Genomic DNA, 9477 nt, shown 5'->3' with positions numbered 1-9477 from the left:
ATATTGGCGAGTGTCACTGGCTTACAAGTAGCTGGGAGCAGCTTATGTGCCTGAGGCTGTGCATGAACATCCCAGGAGTTGGGGTTCTCACAGCAGAGCAGGGTAAGGCTGGCTCCCAGAGTCAAGGATTGGAGTGACTTAGCAGATCACCAGTCCAGATAACACCAGAGGGGAACATCACAATAGTTGAGGTGAGTGTCAAAGTGTGTGGCAGGTTGTCTGGAATGGCTCACAAACATAGGTGCCAAACTTAGCACAGACTGTTACAAACCAGGGCACAAACCCCAAACTGGTTGTGTTTTCTATAATTTGATTCACCAGCCAAGTATCAAGAGTGAACTCCTCAAGCATTATATCAGCCTTAACATGGAGTAATAGACAGTCCTCTTTGGCACTCTAGTCTGTCTTGCTGTGCAGGCAAGCCTGTCTTTGTGATAGATGTTCCCTTACATCAGAAATCAATAATATTCAGCTTACTCCGAGTCCCAAAGGACCAGGTCACTTGTACCTTAGATCTTTCACCAAAGAGAATGCTTGTAGCCAATCCTGTGATAAACTATCTAAAGATTTATTAACTGGGAAAATAAAAGAGGAGAATGGTTTACAAGTTTAAAGCCCGTAAACAGAAAGAAATGAGTTAGTCTTAGGTTTAAAAAGGTAATAGAAGCTGCTGTATTATGCAAGCTCTACATGTCTTTTAGGGCTAACCCAAGCTAAACAGCTTGGGGGATACCTTGCTTAAGCTTAGAAGTATTGCCATCTCCAAATTCCAAGCAGCATAGTGATACAGTTCCTTCCGATCAGGTACTTTTATTCCCTTCCCCCAAAATTCAAACTGTGATGTGATGAGGGTTTGTGTATATCCGTGGGTGTCAAGGAGCTATCAACAAAGTCTTTTGTCCACTGATGTTCCACAATGGTTTGTCTGGTATCTATAGAGATCTGCTCATTTGGGGCAGGAAATGACAGCTCTCGTCCTAAACTAGTTTCAGAGTAACAGCCGTGTTAGTCTGTATTCGCAAAAAGAAAAGGAGTACTTGTGGCACCTTAGAGACTAACCAATTTATTTGAGCATGAGCTTTCGTGAGCTACAGCTCACTTCATCAGATGCATACCATGGAAACTGCAGCAGACTTTATATATACACAGAGAATATGAAACAATACCTCCTCCCACCCCACTGTCCTGCTGGTACTCTTGGTAATGCTTCTCTCCTGACTGTGGGACTTTCCAGTTTCAAAGCAAACACTTAAAGGTTCCCTTATAACATGGGAAACAGATATTATAAGAGAGATTAATGCCTGCAGCAACTCACTAGCAGTTCATAAAGTTCAAACATGACACACATTCTTATAAACTTAACATCTATTTTAACAATGCTAGCACACAGGTGAGCCAGACTGGTTTCCAGCAATGCATTTGTCAGTGTTCAGTGAGGCCTAGGGGCCTTGGCAGGTGCTAGCACCTGGTCTGCCAGAGTGTCAGTGAGCTTTCCCCAAAGCAGCATATTAGGAAGTGCACAATTAAAAGATTTTTTCCTTTAGCCTTTCAATTAAAAGCGAAAAATTCAAGGGTTATTCATCTTCCTGATTCTGACATCTTTCTATTCAAGCACTTTCACTGTGCTTGGAGGCTGCCAGATTTCCCACTGTCATCACACTTCCACCACCTGCTGGCATTACCATTCACATATGGTAGCATTCACTACCTCTCACCCATAGTGGCCCTTCAGGTTTTAAGGTTACAGCTGTTATGCTGCTTCCTTGGGAGAAAACATCCTGAAAGGAGCTTATTGTACAGTGAGAGGGGACAAAATCCAGAATGGGAGCCTTTGGTGGCTCATGCTAAACGTGAGCATTAAAGAGCTGTGTGGTTGTGGGGGGATGCCTTGCTGTGATTTCCAAGTTTTTCTTATTTTTAATAACAAAGCTGAAGCATTGGCTAAAATGTACCTTTTCTCCCCTACACCATGCTGACATGGACTTCATCAAATAAATGGGGCTCTATATATTTCATAGCTAGCCCAAACTATTGAGTTATAAAGCAATTTTGTTTTCTTTTTATCTTGTATGAGCAACACTTAGAAGCATTGCTGTACTTGAACAGATAAGACGGCAGATTTACAGAGCACTAGACAGCCCAGACTGTAACAGCAGGATCTTGGGAGCTAGAGATGAAAAGACTTGAGAGCACAGAGCCCATCCATCTACCAGGGCAGTTACATTCTCTGATTAAGGACATATCAGATATTTAAGTGATATATATGTAGACAACATGCCACCAAGAATGAAAGATCGGGTGGGGATCAGAATGCTGCTATTATAATAGTTCTTATCATAGAGGGAAGGAGAACAATGATTAAATGATGGACTATTTATACCAACAAAATACCCGTTGTCCTTGAATAGTTCATCTCAGATTGTAACATTTTGAAATTGTCATTGACCTGGATTTGATTATCTTTATACTAATTTCATTGTTCTTGAATTAATTAGAATTTGTTATGTAAATTGCTCCAAATGAGTTGGCAATGAGTTGCTGAATGCTAGGACAAACTATTAGCAAAGAACCACACTTGGTTTTTATTCAGTTTTCAAATGTCAGGACTATTAAGGAAGATAGGCCCAATGCACATGAGGGAGAACAGTTGTACTGTACTCTGCATTCCTCCACTCCTTGCATGGAGAGCAAGCAATCTTGAATAATCGACCCCCAGCTGTTTACAATATGCATAATGGCATTTTGGTGACACCTTGTGGCAGTTTCACTGTGTGCTTATATTTCTGGCTTATCTTTAATCCCTGGTGCTGACATAAGAGAGGAAGCAAGGAAAATGATTGGAATGTGTTTAGGCTTGATCAGAAGAAAAGCACGAGGCTTCTCTGCAGGAACAACATTCTGTTTTATCCTTCCAGTTGGTCAAGTGCCTGATATTTCTACCCCATCAGAGTGAACGTTTGGAGGCAAGCCACCTGCCATTGATAAAAATCATAACACTGTCTCACTGTTTTAAAGATCTGCCCTTCTCCCTTCTAGTCAATGAAGTCAAGCTGTGAAAAGCAGGAGACACACGGTGTTGCTAGGGTCATGTGGGGAAATGTTATCTGTGACAGCTGTCAAAGAGAGGGCTGCCTGGCAACAACATTTCAACTGGCCTGTTAAACACATTTCTTAGAGTCTGGCTCTCAGTAGGTTTAGGATGTCAGGACTGAATGTAGAGAACCATGATGGCAATAGAATAGATATTCCTTCACTTGCCTACTTCCGTGCCTGCAGATCTTCACAATCGCTTCTCAAACTAAACTGGAAGAGGAATTGCTGTCAGTCAGTGGTAGCAAGTGGCTGGGGTACCTGATGTGGTATACAATTGTGATGCTTCCACTATTTGAAGTTGACAAAATGCATACTCAGGAACACCTAACAAAAAATATACTCTCACATTCAGGATAGAATGTGACACGTTAAGTCCTTTCCATTTTGTTTTTAGGACTATAGATTTAGAAAGAATTTAGCCATGACTTACTAGAGCTACTAGGTTCTGTCCTCTGAAGGCCTATTTAGAGAGAGAGCAGGTAATATGTAGATCATTAGTGCCATAGATCATAGTAATGTAGAGATTGTGGTCTTCTGAAGGAGTGTAGAGAACTATGTGGTCAGATGAACTGGCTCCTGCTCCTTTCCAGCCTTTAAGTTGCATTATAAGACAGCTAACAAAACACTAAATACTTTACAATTATTATTAATAATTTGCAGTCGCTAGTATTACTTTTCTATGTAAGCAGCTGCTGTAATTGCAATCACAAGTGGGAGGGGAGATGATATGCGGGAGGGACTGCAACTGGAAGGGGAGGTGGACCCCAAGACAGTCTTAGTTTTATCCACTTGTGCATCCATCCTGTACACTGAAGGAGCCAGAGGTCGTGCAGGAGAAAATAGTAGATGTCTTATAATTGAGGACTTACAATGCATATGCACCCGGGAGGCAAATTAAGGTTGCATGGGCAAAAGTAAATCTGGCATTTCCTAGCTTTCAAATGCTTGAGTTTGTAACCTCAGTTTTATTTTGGCATGTTAACAAAATGTTGCTGAGCAATGCAAGTGACAGATGAGGAAATGGCCATTTTTTAACAGTTTGTAACTCAGCTAAACCTGAATAATGGAAAGAAGCAAAGGCTTTTCTTTAGTGCAAGGGCTGTCTCCCTGTCAGATTTCTAAGGACTGCTGCAAACAATGGAGTGTGTTGAAGTTCCTCAAAAAAAAAAAAAAAAAAAAGTTGCGATAATTATAATGGGAAGTTTCAGAGTAACAGCCATGTTAGTCTGTATTCGCAAAAAGAAAAGGAGTACTTGTGGCACCTTAGAGACTAACCAATTTATTTGAGCATAAGCTTTCGTGAGCTACAGCTCACTTCATCGGATGCACGTGATGAAGTGAGCTGTAGCTCACGAAAGCTTATGCTCAAATAAATTGATTAGTCTCTAAGGTGCCACAAGTACTCCTTTTCTTATAATGGGAAGTGTTAGGCAATTGAAGTATAGGGCACACTAGCAGGCTGCCCTGTAACGTGCCAGTTACCTGCACAATTGCATCAGAGTTGTTCCAGTTTTTAATCCTCATATCTGTGTAGTTTTGCCAGCTGGTATATAAGGTTGGTTGTTTCCACCCCGCAGGCTAGATTTGATGTAGGTCATGCCAGCCTGAAGTTTCTTCAGAGCTGATGCAACATCCTTGTGTTGTATTATTGTGTCACTAGGCTGAAATGTTTGCAAGTCAAGGCAGGGGTGTGTGTGTGTGTGTGAATGCTAGCATTGTTGCTTCAGGATGCTCTTGTCCTGCAGCATATGTTTTATTCTGAATATTTTCTTACCTTTTCTGAATTTTAAAATGTCACTGAATACACTAATTAACAGTAAAAGGCATACAGTAGAACCTCCATTTTACAAACATTGTTATTACAAATGACCAGTTACTGGAATCATTTTTCCTGACTGGAGAAGGGAGGGGGAAAATACATAAGGAAGGTAATATAGATGAAGATCCCTTGATGTTCTGATGTCTTTAATGCATTGAAAATTTCTTTGCAGTGGTTTGAAAGACGAAAAGAAAGTGATGCAATGTACCATAGTGCACCCTAGGTCCATACCTACTGAAATTTTGAGATGTTCAATTTTATGAACTTTTCCATTTTTATGAACTCCTCAATCCACAATTAGTTTGTATAAGTGGAGTTTTACTGTACACGCTACCAAAGAGTCATCATATTCAGAAAACCAGCCCTTGACATACCATCATTATAAAGTTTGCGGACGCTACCAAGTTGGAAGGGGTTGCAAGTGCTTTGGAGGGTGGGATTAAAATTCAAAACCATCTGGACAAACTGAAGAAATGGTCTGAAGTAAATATGATGAAATTCAATAAGGACAAATGCAAAGTACTCCACTTAGGAAGGAACAATCAACTACACACATACAAAATTGGAAATGATGCTGTCATAAATATAAAGGGAAGGGTAAACACCTTTAAAATCCCTCCTGGCCAGAGGAAAAATCCTCTCACCTGTAAAGGGTTAAGAAGCTAAAGGTAACCTCGCTGGCACCTGACCAAAATGACCAATGAGGAGACAAGATACTTTCAAAAGCTGGGAGGAGGGAGAGAAACAAAGGGTCTGTGTCTGTCTATATGCTGCTTTTGCCAGGGATAGAACAGGAATGGAGTCTTAGAACTTTTAGTAAGTAATCTAGCTAGGTATGTGTTAGACTATGATTTCTTTAAATGGCTGAGAAAAGAACTGTGCTGAATAGAATGACTATTTCTGTCTGTGTGTCTTTTTTGTAACTTAAGGTTTTGCCTAGAGGGATTCTCTATGTTTTGAATCTAATTGCCCTAATAACTCATCCTGATTTTACAAAGGTGATTCCTTTACTTCTATTTACTTCTATTTCTATTAAAAGTCTTCTTGTAAGAAAACTGGATGCTTTTTCATTGTTCTCAGATCCAAGGGTTTGGGTCTGTGGTCACTTATGCAAATTGGTGAGGATTTTTACCAAACCTTTCCCAGGAAGTGGGGTGCAAGGGTTGGGAGGATTTTGGGGGGAAAGACGTGTCCAAACTACGTTTCCCAGTAAACCCAGTTACAGTTTGGTGGTGGCAGTGGATATTCCAAGGACAAAGGATAAAATTAATTTGTACGTTGGGGAAGTTTTAACCTAAGCTGATAAAAGTAAGCTTAGGAGGTTTTCATGCAGGTCCCCACATCTGTACCCTAGAGTTCAGAGTGGGGGAGGAACCTTGACAGATGCCTAGGAAGGAGTACCGTGAAAAGGGATCTGGGGGTCATAGTGGATCATAAGCTAAATATGAGTCAATAGTGTAACACTTTTGCAAAAAAGGCAAACATCATTCTGGGATGTATTAGCAGGAGTGTTGTAAGCAAGACACACAAACGTAATTCTTCTACTCTACTCCATGCTGATTAGGCCTCAACTAGAGTATTGTGTCCAGTTCTGGGTACCACATTTCAGGAGAGCTGTAGATAAATGGAGAAAGTCCATAGGAGAAAAACAAAAATAATTAAAGGTCTAGAAACCATGACCTATGAGGGAAGATTGAAAAAATTGGGCTTGTTTAGTCTGGAAAAGAGAAGCCTGAGGTGAGACATGATAACAGTTTTCAAGTACAAAAAGGGTTGTTACAAGGAGGAAGGTGAAAAATTGTTCTCCTTAACCTCTGACGATAGGACAAGAAGCAATGGGCTTAAATTGCGGCAAGGGAGGTTTAGGTTGGACATTGGGAAAAACTTCTCAACTGTCAGGGTGGTTGAGCACTAGAATAAATGGCCAAGGGAGGTTGTGGAATCTTTGTCATTGGAGATTTTTAAGAGCAATGTAGACAAACACCTGTGAGGGATGGTCTAGATAATACTTAGTCCTGCCTTGAGTGCAGGTCCCTTCGAGGTCCCTTCCAGTCCTACAATTCTATGATACTGTCGGTGTCACAGCTCCAGCTGAGATTTCTTTGAGGGGGTCAACAAGCATGTGGACAAGGGGGATCCAGTATACCTAGATTTTCAGAAAGCCTTTGATTAGGTCCCTCACCAAAGGCCCTTAAGCAAAGTAAGCTATCATGGGACAGAGGAAAGGTCCTCTCATGGACTGGTAACTGGTTAAAGCTAGGATACAAAGGGTAGAAATAAATGGTCAGTTTTCAGAATGGAGAGAGGTAAATAGTGGTGTCCCCAGGGGTCTGTACTGGGACCAGTCCTATTCAAAATATTCATAAAAGGGGTAAACAGTGAGGTTGCAAAGTTTGCTGATGATACAAAACTAGTCAAGATAGTTAAGTCCCAGGCAGACTGCAAAGAGCTACAAAGGGATCTCTCCAAACTGGGTGACTGCGCAACAAAATGCAGATGAAATTCAGTGTTGATAAATGCAAAGCAATGCACATTGGAAAACAATCCCAACTATACATACAAAATGATGGGGTCTAAATTAGCTGTTACCACTCAAAAAAGAGATTTTTGAGGTCATTTTTGGCTAGTTCGCTGAAAACATCCACTCAATGTGCAGCGGCAGACAAAAAAACGAACAGAATGTTGGGAATCATTAAGAAAGGGATAGATAACAAGACAGAAAATATCATATTGCTAGAAGCTGGGAATGTGTGACAGGGGATGGATCACTTGATGATTACTTGTTCTGTTCATTCTCTCTGGGGCACCTGGCATTGGCCACTGTTGGAAGATGGGCTACTGGGCTAGATGGACCTGTGGTCTGACCCTGTATGGCCATTCTTATGAGATTCCCCAGCTGACTGCCCCCAAGACTGCTGTGAGGGGAATCCAGTCACTGAATCCCTGCATGTTTTAAGTCTGGAGTCTGAACAGAGCCCAAGACACCTTCCCAGTCTTGTTTCCTAGGCACATTCTTGGAATACAGATCCTCTTTCTAGCAGTCCCCTGTCCAAGCCCTGGGAGCAGTGCTGCAGCCCCTTATAGCTTAAACACACCCTTTCCTAGAAATCCACTGAAGATTTGATCCTTCTGGGTTACTGTTTAACTGTCTCAGAGGGCACATGGTATCTATAGCATATAACACATACAGGCACTTGGCACAGAGTTCTACAACCCTGCTGCTTTTTATGTAATCACGTGAGAAATACACATCCTTTAAAAAAACCGCACACACATTTCCTCTCATTCTAGCTCATCCTTCCCTTGCAAGTCCTTGGGGGACCATCTGTTTTCAAGTAGGTAGGCAGCCAATGTCCCCATCGCTTTCCAAATAGCAGCTTCCTCCAGTTCCTGCAGCAGCTTCCCTCTTCTTAAACTGGTGAAAAAAAGGCCGAAAAAGTAAACAGAGCATTTTCTACCTTTATAAACTTTGACTCTCCTCAGTCAGGTAATCACCTGGTCAGGCTCAAGAGGTGACCGTAAAGTCCTACCAAGTAACTTCATTTCTAGAAAACTCTCCCCTGCCACATTGCTTCTCCTGGTCAAGGCAAGTCATTTATCCAGTGTGTTTATCAGGGGTTGGTTGCTAATGTCGGTGACTCTTTTGTTAGCCTGATTCCAACCTGTGGAATTTTAATCCAACATGGCAGCAACAGGACAACAAAGAAGGGGGAGAACCCCATTTACAAAATGGAATCTGCTGTCCGGTAAAGGTGCACACAGAGTTCATAATGTCACACAGAATTCATAAACTGTACACATTTTCCAGATCATCACAGTAGGTCGTTAGTTCAGTGGTTTATCCCATTAATTGCCAATGCTCAAAGTGCAGGCTGGGTTCAGGTTGTGCAGAAGGGGGACATGGCAGCCACCTAGAAGTTCCAGACATGTAGCAGTTTTAAGGAAAATTAAGACAAATGCAGGGATTTCAGCGTTAACAGCTCTCATCTCTGTTAGACCCTAAACATAGTCCCTTGGTGGGGTCAAGCAGACAGCCCTCTTGTAGCAGATCAGGTATGGGTCCTGTGCACAGCCTGGGAGGTCTGTGTAGGGAATGTGCGCTAGAGCCCACTGGTGATGTGAGGGGCAGGTTAGGTGGATATGCTGCTATTTGGATCCACCAGTCACTTCCTCTTGTACTGCAAGGGAAGTATTGTGCAGGCTACTGCAGCTCTGAGGCGTCAAGACCAGATTCCCAAAGGTTAGGTACCTAAAGATTCAGGTAGGTGCCCACTGGGATTTTCAAATGTACATAATCAGGTTAACAAAGCATGTAACCAGGGAAGTCAATGGAAGTTAAGCACATAACCGCTTTGGAACTTTGGTAAATCCACTAGGTGCCTATTTCTATCGTGAGGTGCCTAAATACTGTTGAACATCTGACCCGTAGTGCTCAGGCTGTAAATTGGAGTCATCAGTGTTTGCCTCCTCTAATGTTTCAGTGTTGTCTTTCTGCAGATTCTCTATGAGAACCCTGCACTATTTCCTCAGTCAGTTATGTTCACAACTGCACGAGATGGAGACTT

The sequence above is a fragment of the Eretmochelys imbricata genome, chromosome 1 (assembly GCF_965152235.1).
Source record: "Eretmochelys imbricata isolate rEreImb1 chromosome 1, rEreImb1.hap1, whole genome shotgun sequence".
NCBI classification, from domain to species: Eukaryota; Metazoa; Chordata; order Testudines; family Cheloniidae; genus Eretmochelys; species Eretmochelys imbricata.
The sequence above is the reverse complement of the archived record's forward strand: the minus strand, read 5'-3'. Positions refer to the sequence as shown.